The sequence below is a fragment of the Phalacrocorax aristotelis genome, chromosome Z, assembly GCF_949628215.1.
Source record: "Phalacrocorax aristotelis chromosome Z, bGulAri2.1, whole genome shotgun sequence".
Lineage (NCBI taxonomy): Eukaryota > Metazoa > Chordata > Aves > Suliformes > Phalacrocoracidae > Phalacrocorax > Phalacrocorax aristotelis.
Genome location: NC_134311.1, coordinates 51415883 through 51442522, shown reverse-complemented (window position 1 = coordinate 51442522; position 26640 = coordinate 51415883). Strand labels below are relative to the sequence as shown.

The 26640-nt window shown below is 37.8% G+C and overlaps 1 protein-coding gene across 18 annotated transcripts in view; it reads left to right on the top strand.

Moving 5' to 3' along the window:
* The window catches only part of JAK2 (Janus kinase 2), a 94984-nt gene that overhangs the window by 17292 nt on the left and 51052 nt on the right, over nucleotides 1-26640 (top strand). For 9 of the 18 annotated variants that reach the window (XR_012658081.1, XM_075079565.1, XM_075079567.1 and 6 more), the window contains exon 3: nucleotides 25272-25415. The gene's annotated coding sequence lies outside the window, so the exon portion shown is untranslated. Of the gene's footprint in view, nucleotides 1-16169; nucleotides 16341-19192; nucleotides 19642-21332; nucleotides 21456-25271; nucleotides 25416-26640 lie in introns of those variants that run through there. The other 9 variants (XM_075079571.1, XM_075079561.1, XM_075079569.1 and 6 more) reach the window with 7 other exon arrangements.

Below are 26640 nucleotides of genomic sequence, written 5' to 3'. Positions count from 1 at the left end.
GTGCTGCTGCAGTAGTAAGGGGTGGGCATGAAACTGACAAAAGTCCTTGCACCTAGACATACAGCATTGTTATAGTAGTTGAAGGAATTCAAAGAAATACTGTTTTAGATAGAGATATGGGTGGCTTTCATCAATGCACCAATTCTGTTATTTGATTGCATTCAGTATAAAATAAGGTCCAGAAAATGTTAGGAACAGAAGAGCAATCATAACTACATATATGATTTCAGCCCTGGAAGCAGGCAAATTTCAAGTGCCTTTAAAGAGGATCTGCAGTTGGATCATATTTTTTTGTTCCTGTATATTTAAAAATAACGAAACACCTCTATTAAAAAGATTCAGTATTATCACTAGAAACCTAGCTTCTGATATTTTCCTAGCTTAAAAGTATGCAGTTCTTTTGGGACTGAAATTGAAAAAGCATTAGATTAATATGTAAAAAGCAAGTCAACAATCAAACATGTTAGAATCCTTAATCTGACTGAGCTGCAGTTTGCTTAATTTGATTTCTGATTTTTTTGCTGTCAGGATTTAAATACTGTTTCACTGCTTCGGCTTTCAGTCACAGCCTTATGAAATTAACAAAATTAATTTGCTTTCCCATTTTGATTTTGAGCTATGTGGACATAATAAACAAAAATATTTGAGTAATATGTGACTTAGCTGAATAAATCTAAGCAAGTTTTATGAAGCAAGAGCTTATTTTTTTAATTAAGGTTGATGTCTGAGTTACTGCTGAAGTAATTAAAATGTTGCTCTTCTAGATACAAGATACAGTATTTTGCAGGCAACCACCGGTAACTTTAGCACCCACTGGACTTGTTACTTTGAGAACACTTCTGTGTAGCAGGTCCTGTTTATTATTAAACCTTTGAAGTTATTGGTATAAGTTTAATGATCTTCCATGTCCTGGATCCTTCTTGCAATATAAGTGTTGAGAAGAAGAATGGGAAAACTCCTATACCAATTTCCACTTGACTTGAACCTTCTAAAGGTAACAGAAGGCTAGGGGCAGGAGGGCAGAAAGTGAACAACAGAAAGCAGGGTATAGACCTTGCTTGTATTTGTTGGCAGACCATATTGCAGAGGTAGACAGACACTCTATTGTAGTTTCAAAGGGAAGAAAATCCTTTAATCTCCAAACATTTTACAATTAGGAACATCTCTTCCTCACAAAAATAGTTCTTCTCTGCAATTATTTAATTTTATTGTCAAATTAAGAGTACTTGATGGCTGAGGTAAACATCCCATGATCTGTCCTGGGAAAAAGAGTGATTTTTGAATCCTCTTCTACCTTTATGTAGAATCCAAAAAGGTACTGTGCATTTTCAGGAGTCTATGTCTCTGCATTACTTTTTTTTGTTTCCATCTACAGATTGAATCTGCTGTTCACTGATGTTATGTGGAGTAAAATACGAGTTTCTCTCATGTAATCTAACAAAGTATATTGTAGAGTATTCTGAAACATACTTCAAATTTGAGGAAAGGGATTGTCTCATTGTAAAGTTTGGTCTGCACTGCTTGAAAGGGAAATTTCGTGTCAGTCCAAAGAAAATTTAAAACTGAACCAGCCACTTTGTTTTGATTATGTTGCAAAGTTCCTACATAAGGAACAGTAACCCAAAATTCTACTCTTCTTTCCCATGTAGGTCTTGCAATTGTTTTGCAGGCTTTTGTGAGTCAGAGCTGCTCCAGCAAGTTCAGTGATTGTGTCAAACATGTACAACTTAAGTGGTGACAACAAATGTTTATAAATGACAGTTTTATTCTTTGATTTAGTTTGGAGTTTATGCAATCGTTAAGCATTTTAATAATTGTAATTTATTGTCCAGTCAGTCTCCAAACTAGAATAATCTTAAATGTTGCACCTACAGGGACTATAGAACTGTATTCCTGTTTTGGATTTCAGCCAGGTGGTATGTAAAGGTAAAATTGGCTCCACCCTTGATGACTAAGTCCCTTGATTTATATGTATACATTTTATATATAAAGTATATAAGTAAAATTGAATGTGTGTAATGTTACATGTGCGTATGGATAAAGAAGAAAATCTGATCCATATATAGGTGGTGATTACAAGATATTTTTGCTGCTGAATTATATTGAAGAACTTGTATTAAATTAATTCTCACTATGCCAGTAGTTATTGTAACTACTACTTTTCAGGGTATACTCATTCATTTCCTAGGTGTGGCCTGCATTTTTCTTGGGTGTCTAATTTTGCATTTGTATCATTAAAGAATATTTCTTTTCAAAGAACGTTGTATTTGAAAGGGCATTTTGTCTGAACTGCAATAGCACAATGAGAGCTTCTTAATAGTAGATCAACATTGGCATGCTGGAATGAGTCCAGTGAAGGATCACCAAAGATGAATAGGGGTGGAGTACATGAGGTATGAGAGGTTGAGAGAACTGTGTGTTTCCATTTGGAGAAGTCTGAGGAGACGTCTGTTGTCTTCAGCTACCTGATGGGAGGCTATAAAGAATATGGAGCTGGACTTTTTTTTTTGAAGGAACACAGTGTTTGCATGAGAGGCAACAGACACAAGTGAAAACATGGGAAATTTTTCTTAGGTATTAAGGAAAATCTTTTCAGAAGTAGGGCAGTTGAACACTGGAACAAGCTGTTCAGAGGGGTTGTGAAATATCCATCTTTGAAGATGATAAAAACTTCACTCAACAGACTTTGAGCCTGGCATAATTTGATCCTGCTTTGAGCAGGGGTATTGGACTAAATGACGACCACAGGTCCCTTCCAACTATAATAGCCTATGATTTCTTACTATTAATTATAATTTACATCAGCCTTCGTCACTTTCACATGTAATAGTTGTGACTTTTGGTTTTGTTGCTATATGAAAACGGTGTATTTTCTCACACCAAAGAAAATGTTTGCTTGAATTGCAGCTGTGTGTGAATAAGCATAACTGAAGGATAAACAACCCTGCTTGGTTTCGATTCACTGTTGATAATTACTTTGAGACTCTAATTAAAATGTAAAACAACCTCTCTACAGTATGTTTTTCACACATTTCTTGAAGTAGAATGTAACGGGATACTAAGTCAAAATCCTTGCAAAAGCCTGCTGAACCTGTACAGATATTTTTGGTTAACTGAAGTGACTTACTGTGAAAGAAGTATACTCATGGCCTTTTTCCTGTATGAAACCTTTAATTTTTAAATTTTCCTTGAGTCTTCTAAGAGGATGTAAGTTTCCAGCCATGAACAAGCTTTTTCTTAACTCTGCTGGTTTTCCTGTAGGTTTAGAGAAACTTTGATTTTCAGTGGTGCATTCATTGAGGATACAGTTCCATGTCAGTGAATGTCAGCGTTTGACTGGGGCATGTTCACATACATCTCTCTTCACCTGTGCTAGCAATCTTGTGTCTGTGGAGTGAAAAAACGCGGAGAACTGATCCTGCTGAAAACTTCAAAATGGTTCTAACTGAAATTGGTTTACTGAATGTTGTCATAGTACAAATACAGGTGCTGACATAAGGGAGCAAGTAGGAACACCAGGTGAGAGCAGGACTTCAGGGTTCCAGATTTTCACAGGTTTAAGCTAGTATGAAACCACTCTGCTCCAGAGAGAAATTAGGCTGCATTAACCTTCATATTTGACTTCTATTTTTAGTAAATTTGGTGCTAGAGTTAGTTGTTAAATAATTAGAGTAATCTTAAGTTTTGGTGGTGATAAAATAGGAGTGTGGCTAGTTTTGCAGGCATTCAAAATGAGCTGAGCTGCTTGTTCAACTCAAAATGTAGGTATCTCCTGCAGGTAAATTTGCAAGTAAATGCACTTGGTTCACAGGATTTTTATTTCTGTGTTGTGTTTATGTAATAGGTATTTCTCAAAGAAATGTGTAACTTTATGAAACGCTTTAAGCTGGGAGAGGAAGCAGGCTAGTATGGGTCTTGCTGCCATTTGTAGTTTTGTTTGTGTTGGCCTGTGATTAATATTAGCTCTTGGCTGCTGTTCTAGATAGTTTTGTAATTTTAATTGGAAATTATGGATATCCAAAGCCAACATACACAATTCTTTTAGGGATAAAATCCTTATAAGTATACTTGCTTCTATTTATTTAAAAGTTTCTGTGCTTTTTTATTGGGTGTAAATAGTTAAATGGATCTATTTATGTACTGAAAAGCTAGCATGTGGAAGAGTAATCAAGAACACATCCTGAAAGAGAATATACGATAAAGTTCCTTTAGACATTGTGAATTACACATTGATCCCCCATGCATTCAAAAGGTTTTGTTTGAAGTTAGAATAATGGTAACGGTCACCTCCCCTGTTTGCATGGCTTTGCCAACAGCTCACTTATTTCAGTACTGTCAATTGTGCTGATGATTTCAAGAACTTTTTCAGAACTCAAAGTCTTCAGAACTGTCTGCATTCTTATATGTTAGCAAGATGCCTAGCATTTGTACACGAGAATTTCATTAATGTGTTTGTGAGGGTTCAGTTTTCTTGTGGTCTGTCAATTATTGCGTATACCATATATTCATACCTAATATCCTTATCTTACATTGTTAAATAAATGCTACCCCTACTGCTGTTCCAGATAGTCTGGGTTGACTAGCGCCCTATTTGAGCTGCAGGCTTTCCAATTCATGCAGCTCTCTCTGCTGGTCAACCTGTATAATCAGATGTTCCCTAATAAAGGCACAACCAGGATTTTTCCTTTAGTATATGCCTGTCTTTTCCTGCTTCAGAATCAAGAGCTTCACTGGAGAAGATCAGTTGCCTTCCTCTTCAAGTTCCTTCAACACCTCTGAATACTGAAGTTGTATAATTCTACCGCATCCCATGTTGTGTTCCAGAGTCATTGTACTTGCCAAATGGACTTGCAGTCCTGCCTAATCTTGCTGCCATATTCTGCGTCTTCCCTTGAGAGGGAAATGGCCTGCTTTGTTTTTTCCTTTCCTGCCCTGTTACACAGTTATTTTAATATGGAATTATTGTTTTATAATGGCTTATCTATCTTACGTGATTCAAGGACTGCTCATGGTAGGTATTTTCATGTCCAGAAATATCTGTCAGATGTGCTGCTTTGAGTTCGCTTTCATTGCTTGGAGGTTGACTTGTTGAGTGGCTGATAATGATTCTGTGTCTTCTCAGTTGGCTAAGCTACTATGATTCTCTTTTGTGTCACAGGAAAAGCAGACTTCTTAGTAGGATGGGAGAAAGAAAACTGTAGAAAGTGACAAGAAAAGATGGAGAGAGGAAGCATTAGAAGAAGAGAAGGAAATTATATGGAAATTAGGAATGGTGGGGACCTTAAGGGTAATCATTTGTTTGGGAAAAAAATTATCAACTTAATGCTAGAACTCAAATATTTTCTGGTCTGATGATTTTCATGTTTGAAGGCCAGAGAGATTTTCAGAACTGACAGACATGCCGAAGGCCCATCAAAATCAATTAATCTTTTGAGTGATTTTTATATTTTAAAAGTGCAACCTTGTAAACCTCTGAAAACATGGCAGAAGTTGACCAGAACATTAAGCAGCCCAAATCTGTGCCATACAATCGACAAAATACATCAATATCCATCTGTAATATTAATCTAGCAGATAACATTGCCTGTCTCTGTATTCCTACAAAACATGTTGCTGACATTTGTTCCCAGAAACCTACCCCATGATCATTTCAATACAAAGTCATCTTTATCCTGAGTCTAATACTAGTTTTGAGTGAGAAATGAACACTGGATTAATCTGATTGGGGTGTAGAGGCCTAGAGCCTTGCAGGTATAAAAACGATAATGTATTTTTCTCTTTTAGCATAATACCACATAAGACTTCTAAGAATCTGCTCCCTTCTATATGTTGTCGTTATTAAAAAGGCAGATAATGAAAATCAGTTCAGTCCCATTCCACATATTTCATTGTGCATGTTTTGTATATTTGAGTTTACTTTTCTTTGCATTATAAGCTTAGTTTGCTAAATGCTGTAATTCTTCTGTATCAGGAAAATGGATGGAAAAGTTGAATCTACTTTGCAAATTAGAAGTATCCCAGTAGGAGTGTGTTAGCTCTTATATTTCCCTGTCGTCGTTCTTTGTAAGCAGGGAAACAGATATATTTTAGAAACTTAGTAGTGCTCAGATTCATGTTACTGGTCTCAATAGGCCAGTTATCACCTTTCTTAAAAATGAGAACCAAATGTTTCAGGCAGTTGAAACTGCTTTGTTTCAACTGCATGAAAGGAGGAAAAAAAAAGAACATGGTTGGTAGGAAACTGAAATACTGTCGAGGTGCTGTAGAAGTAAATGACATATGGCATTTCATATGTGTTTGGAACAAAAATGTTAGTCATCTTAAAGTTCATCTAAAAATGTCCAGTTCATCTTGGTGTTAGCATTTACCTCTTAGCAGGAAAGCATCTTTCTAAAATCAAATAATTAAGAGAATGGATCATTTTATATGTGATTCATCCACTGCTCTGACACACAAACCTAAGACTTAACAAATATACTTGCCTAGGAGAAAACAGTACCTCTCAAGTTACTGCTCTCAAGCAGTTCTGTCTGTCCTACAAGAGTTCCCTGAGCCCGTTAGGTAGCTTTAATTGTGCAGTTTTTCCTTATAATGTATTTTCCAGGTATAATCAATGTTTGTCCAACTTCTCAGAAGCTCTAAACCTGGCTGAGGACCCTGCTGCATAAGCAATATACAAATGCAAAACAGAAAAAGTGGCCTGGATTCTACACACAAGACAGTAAACAGCAAATACAGCCAGATGAGGAGGAAGGGCACGGGGCCAATTATGGACAAGTTGGCAGGCAGCAATTCAACATCTTTTTAGTTTTTTTTCTTTTACTTTTTTTTCTAGGTAAGATGGAAACTGAATGCAAATGCATCACTGGTACGATGGATGTTTTGTGGAGAGCTGCCCCTTGGCAAGAGAAGCAGTATGCAAGAGGTTTATTTCAAACAGTAACTGGGACAGGGAGACTGGGTTTTTGCATTGGTCTCATGGGGAATGAGTGGGAGACAAACTGCCCGTGAAGATATGAAAGAGTAGAACAAGAGGAAAGAATGAGCAAGGTCAGAAAATGGAATGGAATTAGTGGAAATAGAGATCGAAGGATAGTATCAGACAGACGTGTCAATTTGGGACCTCATCAGGTAGAGGAAAAGTAGTGGCAGGGAAAAAAGAACAAGAAGGGTACAGAGGTAAAACCATTTAGCAGTTTGTTCACCCTGGGAAGAAATTGGCATAGGAAGAAGTAGAGTCAGGAGAACAGATTCTGAAGTGCAGGTATGGGGTTCAGTTATGCTGGAGAGAACATCCTTTTCCTAGTAAAATCATAATGTTAGAGAAGAATCATATGTACTGGAAGTTCATGCTGATCAGTTGCAATATGGTCCTCAGGTGAGTGGAAGGAGATGTTCATGGAGATGCTGAAGTGAGGTGAGAGAAAGGTAGGGTGAGAGCAGATGTGAGCATGGGCAGAAATAAAGGGGTAAGCCAAGACATTCAATAATCAGGAAAAGAACAGAAAGGAAATCAGATGAGAAGAGGCTAGTACTGATGGAGGGAACCTGTGGAATGGGTGGCAGGTAGAATTGTGGGGCTGAAGACTGTAGAGGAGTGATGCATTATCAGAGAGCAGAATGTTGTTTGATGGAGGTCCTTCAGCTGACTATGAGAATTGTTACCTCCTGTGGCTCAGTGGAAGACCAAAGACAGGAGTGCAATAAAAGCTAGCCAAGGATCAGAAGTTGAAGTTTTCTGTGCTGTGAGGAGAGCTGTAGAGACGTGTTTGCTAGGGATGAGGGTATTATGATAAGAAATTGAAATGAGTGGAAACTGAGGAGGAGGAAGGGTGTGTATTATGATAGGGGCTAAGACTAGGGCACAGGCCATTGTACAGAAGCATAAAAATCTCATCTTTCTACAGTAATAAGCCCAACAGAATGTTAAATTTGTGTTTGTAGTAACAGAAGTGATGCATTAACAATGTTGCATAAATATTGGAATTGGGAACATTTAGATATTCACTGTACTCATGGTGTGATTAGGCAGCACAAATTAATACATCAGCCAACAATGTGAAAACGTATTAACTTGTTTCATTTTGTTTCAAAAATAAGATGTTTTTTTCTTTTAACAGATTTTGTATGTTATAACCAGGTGATGTATAATAGTGCCCATCAGTCACTTTTCGCTTAGAACTGACTTACGAAAATGAAATGCAGTGGTGGCTTTTTTCCCTTGTGCACTATGCCAACTCTTGTGGTTTTTTTTTTTTTTTTTTTTGTTTTGGTTTTCTTTATTTTTTTAACTTAGTTACCAGCTGCCAATGTCTTCCTTGTGCCAAGCAGTTAAAACTCTTCCCTTGTTACATGTTGCTGGTCTTGATCAGTGCCCAAAACGCTGCTGTAGGCTTTTGGCAGTGACATGGGAATGGTGCTGCTGCAAAAAGGATTAAAGATACAAGGTAATGTGGTGTTAAAGTAAAATATACAGGGAAAGAATAATGACCAAAACTCTGAAATAAAATACCTTTAATGTAGAAAGTCTGACTATTGTAAAATCAGGAGAGAAGGAGAGGAGTAGAATGTGTGAAGGCAATCCCTGAAATGATTCCATGCCATTCTGTCTTAATCACAGGTTTGAGATTTACTGAAGATACAGGAATACTAAGAGGTCTTGAATGTCGTATTAACAAGGACTGCGTTAGCTGTACTATAAAGAGCCTGATCAATGAACAAGTGCTTGTTCTATCTCTTTTCAGGTGTTGTTTGTAAAGAACACAAAGATGATTTTGTATTCATCCTGGCTTAAGACGTTTGTGAATCTCAAATCACTGGGAAAGTACTGTTGTAAGCATGTCCTATTCCTAAGCTCTTTCCTGGTCATGTGTTCTTGGCCACTGTTAGAATAAGAGCTAGATGTGCCTTTGGTCTGATCCTGTATGCCTGTTCTGAAGCAAGTGAACAAGCAAGTGGCTTGAAGAAAACTGTACTAGGAGAGAATTGATAGTCAAAATCATGTTCTACTTTTGTAGTTTAGGTGCAGAATAAATACAAGTAACAGAATTGTTCAAACAAATTAAAGAGCAGAGAATGGGGCTCACTTGGAAGGAAACAAATACTTAGAGTTCAGATCTTGAATCAAGAAAGATACCTTTTCTGAGTCTTCAGTGAAAAAGAATGAAAAGAGCACAGTTAGGCAATGGCTGTAGTGCAAAATGCATGCAGCAAGATAGCTTTTTGATGATGTGTCTGTTCAGAAAATATGGCCTGTGTTTGTTATCTTTGTTGGTAAGTTTGCATACTGGAAAACTACATGGCCATAAGCACTAACTAATCTCATACTGTCTATGCTAGTAGAGATTATCAGTCTGTTAGAGGTTTTGTCAAAAGCTGTTGTATTGCCTGGTATGTCTACAGTGGCCATTGGGGTTCAAGCAACCACTGCGAGCAACATCCAAAGGAGTATTAAACAGTAACAATTAATTAAGAACTTACTAGGCATTACTCTGCAGGCTTCTTTTCCTGTACAGTAGACAGTTGAATCTGGGCGGTAGTCTGTAAGAAATTCACATCATGTACTTGTGATGGAAGGGAAATAAAATTTTTCAAACTCATCACATTAGTAGTCTACAGAAGCTGTTAATAATCAAAAGTCATTTGTGATGAACTGTCCCCTGCTGTGACGGCTACTGATTGTAAAAGTGATACTCTACTGATCATAAAAACTACGTACTATTAATTTTAGAAAACCCCACTAGCCTTGCAATTTAGGCAAGTGCTTGAAGTAAAAAAGCAATTACCTTTACCTTGAATTCTTTCCAAAGGCTGAAAAAAGAACTACTTGACAGGCAGGTACCTACCTCTAATTCTTCATAAATCTGTCATATATATTATGATGATGGTATGTGAGGAGATGTACCACAAGTGCATTTAATTAACATTGATAGCCGCTTCACTGAATAGACAAAACATACACCATCCATTGTGGGAGGGTTTTTTATGTTGGATATTATACAACCCCTCTCAAACCTAAGTGAGCAGGGTGGCTGAGGAATCGGGCAGTAAAAGACCAATATTAACTTAGCATTGGCAGGTGAGGTTCAGCTAATTGTGTTGCCCTTGCTTTTAGTGCTTCTGAACATCCACGTTTCTCCTCAGTCTGTGCTTGGACCTTCTCAACTTTTGTGTGGTTGCAAAGCCTTCAGACTCACAATACAAAGACAAGGTTTTGCAGGGAGCAGCCCTGTGGCAAGACAGCAGGAAATGATGAGCTGCTTCAAAAGCTGTCTGGGAGCCAATTGTCCAACTAGACCACCAGCCAATAGAGCACTGAATCTCATAGTACTGATTGCATCTCTGTTTGGCTAGAGAAGAAATCAGCTGACATTGATGTATTTTATACACCTCTTAAAAGATTTTTGTAGAATCACTGGAATAGTTTGCACACCTGCCTGAAGCCTGTTCATATTTAGGCTGGCTGTTTTGAAAGCTTTGCGGAAAACCGGATAATTTCTTGTGTACAGGAAGATGCAAAACTGGTTTATCTGAGCGGATGCTTGTATAGACCGCCCAAAAAAAATTTGAACAGCTGTAAAGTCCACACATGTGAGCTGGTGGGCTGTGTTGAACTGCTTCTTCAGTTCTATTTTGTATGCACTTGGGATACAGCCAGATGCTTGTAATCATTTCTGGTTTGGCTCATTATATGTTCCAGGTGATAAGAAAATAACATAGCTACTTCCCTATCTCTACCCCTCCATTCTGCTTGACAGTGGCAGATCACAGAGACAGAGTTCCCGGCTGGAGCCACAGGTACTAGAGCTCCTTTGTTCTTCTGGAGGAGCATGTTGCTACAAGTATTAAGTGTCCTGGTTTCTTTCAGTAAGCCTAGTTGGCTCTACAACAGGTAATGTTTGTCAATAGTTGAGGCTTTAAATTCTTCATTCTGTCATTGGGAATATCTGTAGCATGTCCTCTTGTGCCATGCTGGCTCAAGTTTGTTGAGGAATAACAGTCACTTTTACTGGTATTTTGACAACTGCACAAACCATGAGAAGGTTAAAAAGGTGATATGGACATGTGTGTTGACTTGGTCTTTCTGAAGTGCTCTACTGAGACTCCTTTAAGCTGTCTCCTTTTTTCTTCTCTCATGAATCACCCCCTGATGGTCTTTTTGGTTTTTTTCCCCTGTAAAGATCTTTTCTCCCACTTTTCATTTTCTGTCTGTCTAAAATATGATTTTATAGGTTTCATTTATTGTACTTTCATAAGAAAGAAGGTCTACAAATGACAGCAGCATTTGGCATTTGTAATTTTAATGCTCAGAGGCATTAGCTGCCTTTGAGGTGTCTCCCATTTTGTCTCTGGTTTACTTCCCATGTTTAAAGAGGAAGAAATTACTGAAATCCTTGGCTTAAAGTTCCTAATCACCACTCCCTGAGGCTCAGTAATGTGATTGAGTCTTCCTCCATTAACTTTTTCCGGCACTCTAAGGGAATAAGTAAATGTTTGGAGAGTGATGGAGGAACCAAAGAAATATTTGATAAAGATTAAAGTAATAATTTCTCATTCCTCGCAAAAAGGGGATGGGGGAACCCACCCAGCTACCTGTGCTATCTTTTTAGAGCAGCTATTCCTGCTTCTTATTTCTGCTTACAAGTAGCTATGATTTGTACATTTTGGGAATGGAAAATTAATGAAATTGTTACCCTGTGGTATAGGATGTGATCTTCACTGTATGCTCTGCAGCATCTGATTTGGTAGCTTGGGGATGCTGGGCAGACTCTCAGAACCTAAGGGAATTTGGAAAGGAGAGTCCTTGGTGTCACGTAGAATTAGTTTGGGTTTGGAAGGTGATTAGGAAAGACGGTATCTGTCAGTGATGGGAGGGTGATGAAAGAGTCCTATATACTCTTTCTTACAAGACAAGCATGTAGAGGTGCAGGAGATAAAGTAGGACAAATATCTACCCTTTTCCTAGTTTTCTTGATTTCTGTCCCATGTATGGCTCAATGTGTTGTCTCCATCTTCCATTTGAACTGCGGATCATGCTTTTGCTTCACTCCTTGCCCATTGTGGAGTATTTCATCCCTCTGGTGTCTGTCACTGCCTCCCAGCAAACAGCTGCTGTGATAAGGTGTTTTCTTCTCGGTAGTAGTTTAAACTTCTCCCCAAGTTTTCATTTGTATTAAATTACATTTCCAAAGGTTAAAACAAAGTAGAATACTTTGGCAGAAGTAGATTGTGGCAGGATGCCTTAATTTCCTTTTTTTTTTCATTTTTCTAGGAATCAAATGGAGTCCAGACTTTTGGTCATGTTCAGTAGTTAGTAGATATTTTCCTGTACCTACTGAGATCAAGTTGGTTCCAAACTGCTAGATTTTTTTCACTTGTTTACGCACAGTCACCTGTTTCACCTTGCATATATTAAGGTCATGCCTGCCTAGGAATTCAGTAACTTTTAATTAGTTTTAAACAAGAGGATGTAAATGCTAAGTGACTGAGGTTATTTCAGTTAAAATTCAAACCCGGTTTTATACCCAGTTGTGGGTAGGAGGTGAGAGAGGAGAATGTCTCTAATACACAAGCTTGGTGGGGAAAGAGGAACAACAGCTGTCTTTTTTGATGTTTGGGCTCAGAGTTGGCATACTAATCTGTGCTTTTGACCTAATAATGCACTCTAGACTTGAGGAATATTCAAGCAACATCCAAGATTTAGAGTAAGGGATTCTCAAATCTTTGTAGAAGCTCTTGTGTTCTGATGTAACTGTCAGTTTCTTGTATCTGTCGTCCTGTCCTCTTGTCTCTTGATTCTCTCTTTTTCTGCCAGAGGATTTGTTTGTTTTTCCTGTTGCCCACTCTTCTGCTTCTTTCCAGCGGGGACTGTATGCGACACATAAAATGGGCTGAAGTCTTCAGGTGTGACTCAGCTGCTGTGTATGCATTGCTTAACAGGACGTGGTAAGAGAGGGATAATTTGGCTTTAGGAAGTTTCCACATCAGATGAGATGGAATCCTTCACCAGAGGATGAATGCTTCCATTATGTGATCTTGCTGTCAACAAAAGCATGTGGCTGGTAAAAGGAAGCGCAAGGGAAGACTGTTATGCTCTACCACTTGTTACATTGTTTGGTTTTAGGGAGTCTCTAACATCTGTTATCAATTATAAGAGTCGTCAAACTACCTGAACTTCTCTTCTCAGAAAGAAACTTCTATAACGCTTCTTGCAGTTTTGATTGTCTGTCTGAAGTAACTGGCAGGATCTGTCCCAGCTTATACTACCCTTACATGTGGTCATGGTGACCTATGCTGCTTACGCCAGTAGGTTGATGGTGTCAAGTGTTAAATGGTGATGTTGTCTATTAACAGTTTTCAGGGGAGTGCGAGGGCAAGCATCTGCTAAATGAGATGAACTTCACTTCTTTTAGAACCTATCAGTCCTGAATAGGGATGAAAGAATAACAAGAGCTTATTTGTGTGGACTTGTTTTATTTACTGCTTGGAATAATGCAGAGGCAGGCATTAAGTCTACATAGTGACAACACTAAGAGTGGATCCAGTACCACAGGGCCACCAAGAATCCTGTTTCTGTTGAAGGCGTGAGGGATACCTTGGTCACCTAGGAGGTACTGAACAGTATACCCACGGATTTTGATAGAGATGTTCACAGTAGTGTCACATTTGTTACCCAATTCTCTTTTTACTGAACTTTGAAGAGTAATTGATGAATGAAATCTTAAACAGTTTGCAGGATTAATGTGCTGTTACTTTGAAACGTGTTATATATATTGTATCTATGTCTTTTGTCTATTCCCACCACCACCACCCCCATGGTATGGTTTGATTTTTTTTTTTCTTACACATGCCTTTTGTATTGAACTTTGTGTGTTCAGGAGAGTTTCTTTTTTTTTCCCCTGCCTTAGGTTTCCTGTATATACTAAAACTGAAAAATGAAACCAAGACACTGTGTATGGGGAGAGTGATGGTAAGGGTTGGATTCTAAGGTGGATTTCCTTTTGCAGTGTTTAAGCAGTTTGGAGATTTCAACAGCACTTCCTTTATGGTGTTACTTAATTTTTCAACTATTTACCTTCCTTGAAAGGAATCATGAGGTACAATGAAATTATTAATTATTTTGTGAAACAAAGAATTCTGTTTATATCTGATCTACTGGTGGCTCACAGTATGAACATAGGCAAATAGTTTAGACCCTTGTACTGGTGTTATGTCTGGAAAATAACCAAGGTGAAAATGGTTTATGTAAAGCACGCTAGTCCTGAAGTGCAATGCAAACTGGAAATATGAAGATTACTATGCATAGTTATGGAGTTATGCAAATAGGTAAAGATTCCCTAGAATATTGGAAGTAATGTGATGGCACTGAGCCTAAGTTTGTCACTGATAGAAGCATGCTTTTGTCTTCTACAGCAAAGCTGCATTGCCGGGCTTTGTTTCTAAATAAATTTGATATCAAAGAATGCTATCAGTGATCTAAAAAATTAAGGCCATGGTCTAGCTTCTCCTGTTATTTGGGTGGGGTTTTTTACATTTTCTTTTTATCTGTGTGCCAGTCAGAGGGATGTAATTGTGCTGCGACCTTATTTGCTTTAACAAAATGAAACTCAATTCAGTTGTTACTTGATGAATTGGCAGACAAATATCGTGATGTTTAGTTTGGATCTTGGTGTGAGTGGACTGTTTCTTGCATATGCTAGTGGTCAAAGTCCTTACTATGTACCAATTAAGAAAAAAAATCTATTTAAAAGATTGTTTACTGGTAGGTGAGCAGATGTGGCAAATGCTTAAGGGCAGGAGAGGGTAGAGGGATATCCATTTATAGATCCTGGAGTGCCTGGTCAGAAGTGGTCCTTTCAGACACTTTTAATTCCTGCTTAGGATTTTTAATTGGATTTAGTTTGCTAATTGGAATATAAATTTAACAAATCCAATAACTAATAGTATTTATAGTAATTTGTAGTTTGTTAGGGAATATCTTCAGGAGCTCAAAGCATGCATAAAGAGAGGAGAGACCACAGTCGGTTTTAAACTCCTGGTTGATTTCAGTGGGTCTCAGCAGTTTGTCTTACACCTGAAAATGTATGTGCAAAAACCTCTTAGAGTGACTAGTTCAGGTGGAGGCATGTCTTATTTGGTGTAGGTTGCAAGTAAAAAAAAAGGCTGTAATACACTGTATTTCACTTGCATCCTAGACCTACCTCCAGCTTATCTAATTAGAAGTAATTTTATTTGGTGAAATAAATGTGTCGGAGTCTGCAGTATCTGTAACAGGCCTTTTGGGGAGGGCTAACTTGATTTTTCATTGCATCATGGTCATAGCTTGTTTTTGTCATCTCTTCATTAGCTGCATGTTAAGTAGTGTGGAATACTTAATCTTTTTTTGTTTTGCCTTGGGAAGTGGTTCTTGAGGTCCACGGAAGTCTACACCATTGCAGCAGCTTGTTCCAAACCCTGTCAGAAAGCTCTGAAATTCTTTGTTTGGCAGAGTTGAGGTGAAGCAGCAAATAAGTATATATATTATGCTGAAAAGTTCTGTAGAAAACTGAAGTGATTTGTCAGTTTGTGATTGATCTAGGAAGAAGCCCATCTTGTCCTGTTATTTAGAATAGAGTTTCCTAAATTTTGAACAGATAATCTCAGGTAGATTTTAATTTTCCCATCCAAAAGTGGGTGGCAAAACACCACCTTTAGGCAAGATTGAAACAGTATGGTTTCTGTCTTGGAGTGGGATCTATCAGGAAGAACTGATGAGCCTTGGTTTGCATTACTGAGTGGGTACATCTGCAGGACTGACTTTAGAGGAGTGTGAACTCATCCATGATTGAAATGCAGATGAAAGACCTAGACTTAAGGGCTCAGAGGCAAAGCTTGTGTTGGAATTTGACTTATATATTGAGAGACTTGTGTGTTAAGTTTTTTTCTATTTTTTTATCATCAGATAGACTTTTGAGACTAGTTGAATAATTGTTCAGTGGAAAATTTGTAATATAACTTTTTTATAAGCAACTTATCAGGTTAAAAATACTGCCATGCCATAAATGTTTCATCTTTATTTTATAGTGCCTTATCATAAAGGAACTGATAATAGCACAATCTATAGCAGCACATTTTGAAATCCAGAAAAGAACACTGTATCTTCTTATCTGATCTTCTATGTATCATAGGCCAGTTACATTTCAGCTTTCATCCTTCACCGAGGTCAGTAACATGGGTTTATCTAAAGCCTATTTTGCAGCAGCGCATCTGCTCCTGACGATCTACTGCTTTCCTGACTGTTTGTTCCAGTAGTTTGATATTCTTGTTTCTCAGAGAGAAAAAGAGAGTTGTATTTCAAAAAGGTATTTATTCTGTAGCCATTGTATCCCCTGTTTAAATCATTAGTTACTTTTCCACTATGTTTTTTTTCTTGAACCTATGTCAGGTAGTCTGCTGGAGCATTTTGCTCTGTTGGTGCACAGTTCTCCCATTCTTACTTTCTGCAATTTCCTTATGCTTTTTCAAGACACGATATCAAGAATCATGAAAAGAGTTTTGTATAATTCTTAATTCAGAACTTGGGGAAATATGCAATATGAATATAAAGAGCTCTTTGTAAGTGTATCTTAATTGGGAATATTTTCTTTCTCTTTAAAAGTAAAACATACCTTTGAATTGCATAATCGTACTCAAAACAGCGTTCTGTAAGTACTGGACACATATGATGATAACTTGACTAGTTTCCAGTGGGGGGAAGCACCACTCTTTTTTTTTTAATGTACAGGAGAACACAGACTATTTGAAATGTTACATTAAGAAGATATGGTTGTTTTAACTAAACTTTTCTTTTTTGTGTCACTTTCATCAGAGGTTTGCAGAATCTCCGCTAATGGTACATTTTGTGATGAACCTTTGTTTACTTTCAGAGCCCTGGGTTTTTTGGCTTCCATTTTTTTTTGACAATCTGTGTTTATAGAGATAACGTGATCTTGGCAAAGCATGTAGTACGGTATCTTTGCAAAAGCTGGCTGGTATTTCAGATAGGGAACAAGTGGAGAGCTCTCAGGCCATTGATGATTAAGGAAGCATTAAGTAAACTATCAAGCAAGTACATTTTCCTGAATTATAAAGATAAAATGTCAACATTGCTATAGTAAATTATTCAACAATATGAAGCATTAAAATAGGTTTTAAAAAACTAATTTATTCATTTTTAAAAAATATTTCAGCCCTTCTATCAAAGAATGACAGAAACTGCAATATTTCTATATGGTAGTTGAACTCTAAATCATTGATAGGCTTGTGAATATATTTGCATAGTTTTAGTTTTTGGAGTATTAGTATTTATTTAAACTTTCGTTTACATAAATCACTTGATTTCATATATATCTGTGGCACTGTCTCACAAGATTTTTGCTTGGGTGTCTCAGAGGGTCTTTTTCATGTTTTGTTGTGTTACATTATGTAACCAGACTCTGATTCTGTAAGGATTTATAAATGTGATTTAGTTTGTGCACAATGTCCACTTGTAGCCTTGCTGAACCTGCATAGGATCTAAATTGGGGGATAAGGGGGAGGTGTTGTGGTTTGGATTTTTTGTTGTTGGTGGTTTTTGTTTGGTTTTTTTAAGGCAGGTTTTTTATTAGCTAGTCTAGTGCTTCAGGTTATAATCTTACCTAGGTTTTCAGCTGCACCTGCTATACCGAAGAAAACTTAAATTAAAATGTGAGGCATCTTATATAGGTTGCATTGTATGGAATTACATTTTCTACAAACAAAGGTAATTCAAAGTCAAGCACTTCTAAATAATATTGCTGTTCCGGGGTTCTGCAACTGATGTGTCTTTGTAAAGAACTACCTTTGTTTCTTCTACAAAATTTTAAGCACTTTTCCAACGGTGTCTCTTTGGGAAACAGCATCAAAATCCCCTAGAACCCTGCACCTTGAGGAGGGAATTAATACGTGAAATTTGCATCAGGTCTGGCCTGTTGATACACAATTTCTAAACTGAAGCTGAAAAAGCAGTGTAAGCTGAAGATGCAGATGGTCTTTCTGAAGAGGCCAGAGAAGACACTGGCAGCTATTGCTCTTGGCTGTTCGGTAGAGATTGCTGATTCACTCTGACTTAAATGTTATCCTGTTTACATGCTGGCAGTTATTTGTTGAAGGGCTAATTTGTTGAAGCACATGTTTTCAAACTCTCTTCAGGTAGTGTAAAAGCTGGGATACGCATGAGGGTATTCATCCAGATGTTTTGACATTTTTGATGACTGTCTCAGATTTACTAGTCTTTTACTCCCCCACATTTTTCACCGAAAAAATGTTACAGGAAACAAGGTCATGCATGCTTTATCGTGCAGTGTATTATGCAATGTTCTTGTCAAGACCACTTTACCTTTTCCTTTTGTCAGGTGGTGACAACTGGGAGAGGAAAGAAACCAAAGAACCCACAAAAGTGGAAGTGGCAATGGGGGACATCTTACAATATTGTAAAGAGCATAGTGGATCTCTTTGTTTTCTCTTTTCATAGGCAGAAAAGGTGTTTGGGGTTGTGATTATATTCTCCATGACACCTTACCCTGTACGGTAAGGTGTAAAAGTATACTTGTAACCTCTAAAGATAGATATTTAGAAGTTAGGCAGAGGAAAGTAGTCCTGGTCATGAAACTCTGGTTGTTGAAACTTGGAGGTGCCTCTTCATCTAGAACAATATAGCAAAGAGGCATAGTGATACTGTTGTGAGCAATTATTTCTCGCTGTACATAAGGTGACTGCAAATTTCCTTAATCTGTCTTTGAAGTTTTACTAACAGTTTTTTCTTAAGGTATTCTGATACTTCATCAGTAATCAGGATCTTTCCTGATTTCATTTTCTTTTTTTTTTCCTGTTGCTGCACACCGCTACCCCCACCCCACCCCATTTTAGTGATGCTACAAAATTCAAGCTGTGTTGGAAAAGAGTAAGACACAAAACAAAAGTGGCTTAACCCACAGAGGGGAAAGAAGGTTTTAAATGTTGTTTTGATGCTTTTTGTCTTTATTTTGCTTCTTCCTCCTTCTGTATACCTTCTACTTGCTGACAGGAGACTAGCAGTGTCACTGCCCTTCCTCCCCGCCCCCCCTCCCCAGTCTTCTCCTGGTTCACAGGAAGAAATTTCTAGCTCTTCAGCCCTCATGAGTTTCTGCACACAGTGTAAACACATATGACAGTTATTGTAGAAGCAGTAGTTTTACTAACCTCTGAGGAGGGAAGTTGCCAGACTGGGGAAGTGAGATAAGAGGGCAAGAAAAGGGAGATGACCAAATTCAGAAGGAAAGTCCAAAAGAGTTTAGCTTCTTAAAATCCAGGTCTTGGGAAAAGCTTCCTGGACAGTCGCAAGCTAGGCGACTTGTCCTAATAGCCAATGGCAACTGGAAAGAGTTATGACTGGTTTTCCTCACAGAAGTGTTTGCTGTGAGAAACCCTTTGTCTTCTGTGAAGGAAGAGAACCTTGTATTTTCTACTAGCATTTAGTGCTGCCTGATGAAGCTGTTGCATTGCTATTGCCTAGAAGATACCTTTTTTTAATAGACTCGGAGCTCCAGAGCACTCCTGTAGTTGGAGAGGATAAAGAACTTTGACAAAGGTCTGACGCCCTTGAGAAGTACCAAACTACAGCAAGTGGTGGGTCTTGGCTGTTCTTTCTTCCACAGTTAACCTGTTGAGAGCAGACATTTGCCTGAGAAATCCCTGCCTGCCACAGGAAAAAGGACGGGTCGTTGGAGGCTGAGAGAAGAGTAACAGTTTAGAAACCTTTTCCATGGCAATATGGCTGGTGGTGTCCGCTGGGCCACTGTTCAGTACTCAGACTGCAACACGAAATGTGTATGACTTCTGATAGCTTAGTGTAGCCTGCTTGGTTTTTGACAGCATCTGCTAAACTGGCATCTGTTTTGTAACTGTCAGTGCTACTCTTTGGCAACACAGTACTGTAGCAACAACTGTTGGTTCATGTTTTGACAAATCCCTCTTTAATTATGACACTGGGAATTGCATTTGGAAAACTATAGCTTGCTTTCTTCAAAAGTGTCTTCCATCATCACCTCCCCACTATCTCAATCTTGCAATGTTTAAGAAAGCCAAGGAATTTGACAAACTGCTTTGCTGTTGTATTTTTTGCTTCTGTTTGCACTTTCAATATTCATTTTAACCTGTGAGTGTAGCTATAACTGTTGTATGTGTTCTCTAGAGGTTGTTGAAGGGTTTTTCCCCTAGACTCTGTTTTCAGCAAAAATGCCTTCTAATAGAAAAATACTCTTTTGGTTTCAGTGGTGAGTTGGAATATTTTTTTCCACTTTGAAATGTGACTTTTATTTTTTAATCTTTTTCTGTTGTTTCCTAAGTTCTTGGTAATTCACTGGTAGTTGTTTTTACATAGAAGCCAGTGCTTTGATTGTTCAATGTAGGACAGCGGTTCTCCTTTTTTTTTTGTAACCAGAAGCCACCAAGCAGTATCAGACTAGTAGTGAGCAATCCTCAGCAACAGTTTTTACTTTGAGTTAATTTGCTCCATGCACATAGAAGCACAGGCAATTCTTTTATACCTTTTTGAAAGAAATTAAAGAATCAGTTAAGGAAGACCTCTGCTTTACTAATTAACCCTTATTTCACAGTCTGACCTATTAAACAGAATTCAGTTTTCAGTAAAGTTCACGGAACAGTCTAGTATGATGTGGCGTACTTGTGAAAATATCAGAGTCTTAATTTTGCTGTTATCTTTTATTGCATCAGTTCAGAGGAATTTGAGAGATGTGTAAGGGAATAATGAGAAATTGGTGACATTTTCCATGTACTTCATGCAAAAGGTCTTTCTGACTTACCGTGTTTACTTTTCCTATGTCCTCTGTGCATATAAAGCTGTACAGATAATGGTGGCTCTGAATGGACTAGGAATCCTCATATGCCACTGTCTCAGGAGATAATCTTTGCTAAAACAATTGGGCAACCATTTGAATTGCTTGGAAATTTTCTGATGAAATAGTCTTTTGCTGAAATTTATCAGCATGGTGAAATTGAAATGTTTTGCAGTTACGGGCCAACTTTTGCCAAAGTTCTGATGGAACCTAAGCAGAGCTGTTGCCTGTGTGCAGGCCTTTGATTTGGTTGCTTTTCTGGTAACTCACCTGCTTGGCAGGTTACTGTGATGCTGAGGCTTCTATGATGTATTGTTCATTCAGGACCCCTACGTAGCTTTCTTCTTGGGATAAGCTAAAGCAAGGGCTTCATTCTGTTTTGAAGAACTTAGAAATCCCGATGATTTTTTTTTTTAAAAAAGTTCCTAATAAGAATTAAGACTAAAATCGTCCTACTAACAGTTTCTATCCACTTAGTTCGTTTGTGTCATGCAAGCGGATCAGGCCAGGATCATTACTCTTCCCAAAGTTCATGGACTCTTGCTGAACTGCTGATACAGGCAGTGGTTTTGCCAAGTGAAAACTGTAAGCAAATGTTATCTTTGCTTCTCCACTTTTTTTTAGCATATGTTTTGTCATTGATATGTTAGTCTGTCATCTTCCTTATGTATCTGCTTGTTACCATGTACATTCAAATTTTGATATATTAAAAATCCTTGTGTGATACTAATGTACAGCGGATGAAACCGGAACATTCCTTTGGAGTCACTCAAACTTCTTGCAATTTTCTTATATGAGCAGTTGTTACCTTGTGTCAGTGGCTTTACCTTGTGGCAGCGCAACTTTCAGATCCCTCAATAAGCAAAGCCTGTTAGAAAAAGACCATGAGAACTGAAGACCTACTCTTTCTCTACAAAACGTCTTTAAACATGTTTGAAGACAATATTTTATGTTTCTGTGAAAGCTATTTTTAAAGCTGTAGCAAGTACTACCTGGGAAAAGACGAGAGTTTTCTTATTGCAGAAGATGATGCATTTAAAGCACGGATTAACTTTACGTGTAAGCTTGGCATCTGTTGTCTAAGCAATGGAACATGTTCTCAGATTTTCTAGATTGGTTAGTATTTTTAAAGGTATTGTTAAATATTTTGATAAAGTTACACAGAAGAATGTTTTCTTGTGAGCCTGTGATGGAAAGGTGTAAATCTGTTGCTGTGAGATTTGTGAACTACTAGCTGATATAGTGTGTTCTGACTGAACAAAGACTTTAGAATCTCTTGTTTGTCCATTAAGGAGCACTGGCATTTCTGCACATGCTGATGTCTTAAAAATACAATGCTTCATTGCCTGTCAAAATAACATATGCATTTGCTTCCTTGAATTTAATATACTTCCGTGTTTAAAAAACCCCCACAAAACCAAACGGCATACACAAAGCAAATCAGACCAGATATGCAAGGAATACTGCATGTTGTGTGCAGAATATGAATACTATTGTTATCTTTTTAAGATTTTAAATTTTTCATAGCATAACAGGCCATGCTGGATGAATGTTATGTGAAAGTTTAGTTGTGCTTCATTTCTCTGTATATTCAAACTGAATTATGAAGACTATAATTAAGTATGCATATTAAGTGTAAACCAAACAAACTAATCAAAACAGAAGTGGGAAACTGACTCCTCTTCTTAGTCTAATCTTGGTTTTAGAGGTAAAAAAATTATTTTGTTGGTCTTGTTACAAGACGCACACTACTCTTCAGAACTTACTGATGTTCTCCCCTTACTAACGTAAGACCTATTAGCACATTTGTGAGACTTTTCTAGTATCTTACCTACAATCTTAACCACTTATGTACAAGTACTTGAAGACTTCTGTGATTAATGTTTATAATGTTCATTCCAATTCATTGAAAGAAGGATGTGTGTATAAGCAGATGGAAAGTGTGCACATTTGTGTCACCTTCAGTTTACACAAGGTGTCCTAGTCTATAGGCAATAAATGTATTGAGTTGATGGGAGACAGCCTAAGTCTTCAAGGCCTTACTTGTCAATAGAATATACTATTCTGATCTTTCTCCTCTTTTGCTAGCAAATTGAGTATTCAAGGTACTCAGTGACAGGCACAATAAAAACTACTTATACGAATTTTGAAGGCTTGCTGAGAAGTGACTGTTGCAGGTTGTAGAACCTCCTCTGCAAAAGAATTCTGTATTGTGTTCTTTGCAGGTAATGGCAACTTGGAGGTGATGCACTTATTTATTTTGACTGAGTTTCATTAGACTCTAAGTTAATTTTGGAATTGGGCATTTAAATCCTTGCAGCTGATAGAAATGTAAGCTGGTGTGGACTTGAACAAATTGTGGGGAAGAGGAAATGGGGGTGCTAGGGCACTGGCAAGACGGTGCACTGTCAAACTGGTACAGCGAGGAATGTAGGTAACATTCTTTGCAACTCTGCTGCTAAAAGAACACGTTGTGTCAGATGAGAGTTACTCAGCCTGCAAGTATGTAAAGTGAATAGTTAAGGTCTTGATGCAGATCCTGTAAATAGGTATGTCTGTAAATGTGTGCAGAAGAAAAAGTGGTTGAGTCTCTCTTTGAAAGAGAGAGAGAAATATGTTACTATAACCACCATGAGCCTGTTCAGCTTGGAGCTTTTAATCTCCAAATTTCCTGGCTTTTTGTCCAGAGCTATGAGCTGCTCTTTCATAAGTAAGCAATCATTTTTCTGTTTGTCATGTGAAGAAGGACAGACTTGATATTAGGCTGTCTTATCCAATTTTCGTATTTGAAGTGCAAGCTGCAATATCGCTGAGCTTATTCAAAATGTTGCAACCTTTATCCCACTGGGCTCTGTTAGGTAGAGTAGAAGTGGCTTGAGTTCGTAAGCTTAACCTGGTTTGTCCCATCAGTTCGTCAGCAGCTGTCGCATATAGCTAATGATGTTATGCAACTGATCTGAAGTTTATGGAAAAACTACACAATTAACTAGTGGTAGCTAAATCTTTATGCAGTTTTGCTCAAAGCAAAGAGCCTGACTGTGAATGATGAATACAAGGCTGTTCTGAGCATGGAACAATACTTTTAAAATACAAAATAATTTAAAATACCTGTCAATGCCCCTCAGTCTGAAACCTGCATGAGCAGCTGGTGGTTCTGTGCTTCATTTGAAGTCTGTGCTCTCAGATCAGTGTTCATGGAAATGCATGCTCAGGAGGTCAGTGATAGACTGCTCTGCTCTAAACAACCCCCCTTTCCCCTTCTGGCACTGTAATACAGGTCTGGAAAACTTGCATTGACTGACTGGACTTTGGATCAGATCTTAATTGGCTGGCTAGACAGCATTTGAAGGAGAATCCCTGGAGGTGCATACAAAACACAGCTGTCCAAATAAGGCAAAACTGCTTATCTCTAAAGCCAGTATTGCAAGGGGAAAAAGGCTAATCATTGCTATAACATTCTGACTTCTTTGGGGAGAGAATTTGAATTTACTGCCTATTGAGATGGGTTCCTTTTCTTGGGGTATTGATGGGTAGATACAGCACATGGTGCTAAGGAAATTGTGTTGATCACCTTCTTTCCTGTCCAGGGAGATTTCTGTCTGAAGAGTCATCAAATATGAAACTTGCAGAGTTCTCTCATTCTGCATTCTGTCCCATTTAAACTTTAAAAACTGTATTTTTTTTCTTCCTCTATTCAGTTTAGAGTTAATTTTTGCTTGTCTATTAGTCCCTTCCTTGTTGTGACTCTCCCAGCATAGAAAATTTATCATTTTTTCACTGGTGCAGGAAGCTGCTGTTGTGCCTAAGTGCTTTCAAATGGTGTTCCTTGCAACCACAGAAATGTTGTGCAAAGAGAGCAAGGGTGGGTGTGCCCTTGTCCTTCCTGCAACAAGACACTTGGTGTTAACTTCCACTTGCATTGAAAAGAGTGGCTGTTGTCAGTTTTCAAAGAGAAATAGTTGTTCTGGCTGAAGGGAGTGTTACTACACAAGTCAACAAAGCATGTCTCCTTTTGTAATTACTTTTCCTTTATTTCTCTTTTCTTCATTTAATGCCATCAACCAGTTCTTAAACTGATGCTGTATTCATAGAAAAAACATTGTGAGTGCAAAAAAAATTGGTAATTATATTGTAAGTCAGGTGTCTATTTCATACACCAATTTCTTGCTAGAACTGAGAAGCAGTCTCTGATAATACCAGAAATGTTTTTAATTTTTTTAACTTTGTATTTAAAAAGCCCTAAATTAAAAAAGTTCTTGGCAACAGGAATTTGGGCAAATGAGGCAGGAGTGATCCACTCCTAACTGAAGCTAAACAGAATGTGAAATTCTAAATAATGATCCATTATCCATTGTTCACAGCCATTAACTTCTTTTAATATTAAGTGTATTTTTATTGCAGATACATTATGATCCAGCACTGCTTGTGTGCCTGCTTTGTCTGACCTCCTGTGGATACCAGCAGCAAGTGGGTGACTTGTGACGTGCTTATTTAAAGGGCTTCATCACTCTCATGTTTCACAGAGAGATTTCTCAAGTATAAAAGGTAATTAACAGTTGGGGATTTATCTGTTGTGAGAGAATGCAACGTTTTTTGAACGCCCAAAGTTGTATGTTTAAAATGGTATGGCTTAGGACCCTAGCCCTGGAGGTTTCCCTAGAAACCCACAGGAAAAAGACATAAACTGGTGGTGAGGGAGCATTATTTTTAAGAAGAGAGTTTAGATTTTACACAGCTGGTAGATCCCACAACCCCATTTGTCCATAAGAAGAAAAAAAATGTTATTCTGAATCAGCCTGTGAATGCTGTGTATTATTAAATCGTAAGGATTTTTTACGACCTTCACATTTTAAGGAAATTTCTTGCCTAAGTGGTAGTTTTCAATCTCATAAATTTCTTCCTGGTTGGCATAAAAAGAACCATGTGAATTAGTGCAGCCCAGCATGGCTGGTAAAATTAATCCTCAGTTATGTGTATTGGAAGTACAGACAGAAACAGAGTTGCACGTAACCATGTTGAATTGTAGATGCTGGTGCTTGCGGTTAGAGCAATATCGGGGATGATTAATTACACCCTTTAGAAGCTGTGATGTGAAATATTGTCAGGGTTAGGAACATTAAAATAATCCTATTGGATCAAATCCTCTGTTCATCAGTTCCAGAATCAGATCTTTTATAGTTAGTAACTGTGATGTCCAAATCAAGATGTTTATATTCCATCCAGATTTTGTTACATGTTCTTGATACATGTATAAATGGACAGGCCATTTTTCACTTTTACTGAGTCTTGATTTTGTCAGTCATTGAATTTCAGATGTGTGTGGACCTAGTACATAGCTCCTTTTTGGCAAACAGTTACTTCTGTGGTACTGTGAGTAACTCACCCAGAATGGGACTTTTTTAGGTATATTAAATGCTTGTATACAGCTATGGGAATTCTTTACATGAACCTTTACGTTCTTTACACAAACACAGAAATTCTTTTGAATTACAGTATGATAACAAACCTGTTCAGTATACCCCAGAAAATGGGAATCAAGTATGTTCTGCAACTGGTAGATTAATGTCTCCCAGTGTATTTAGTCTCAAATTGCTCAACTTTTACAATGATCAGAAGAATAGGTCATATTTTAAATATTCTGGATGAACAGCAATTAAATTTTTGCTGTGTTGAATGTTCCTGTTGTGCTGATGCAATGGCCTCTGGATGGAACAAAGAAAGAAATACCAAGTGTGTCCAACTGGAGACTTGTCTGCTAAGAAATACTGAT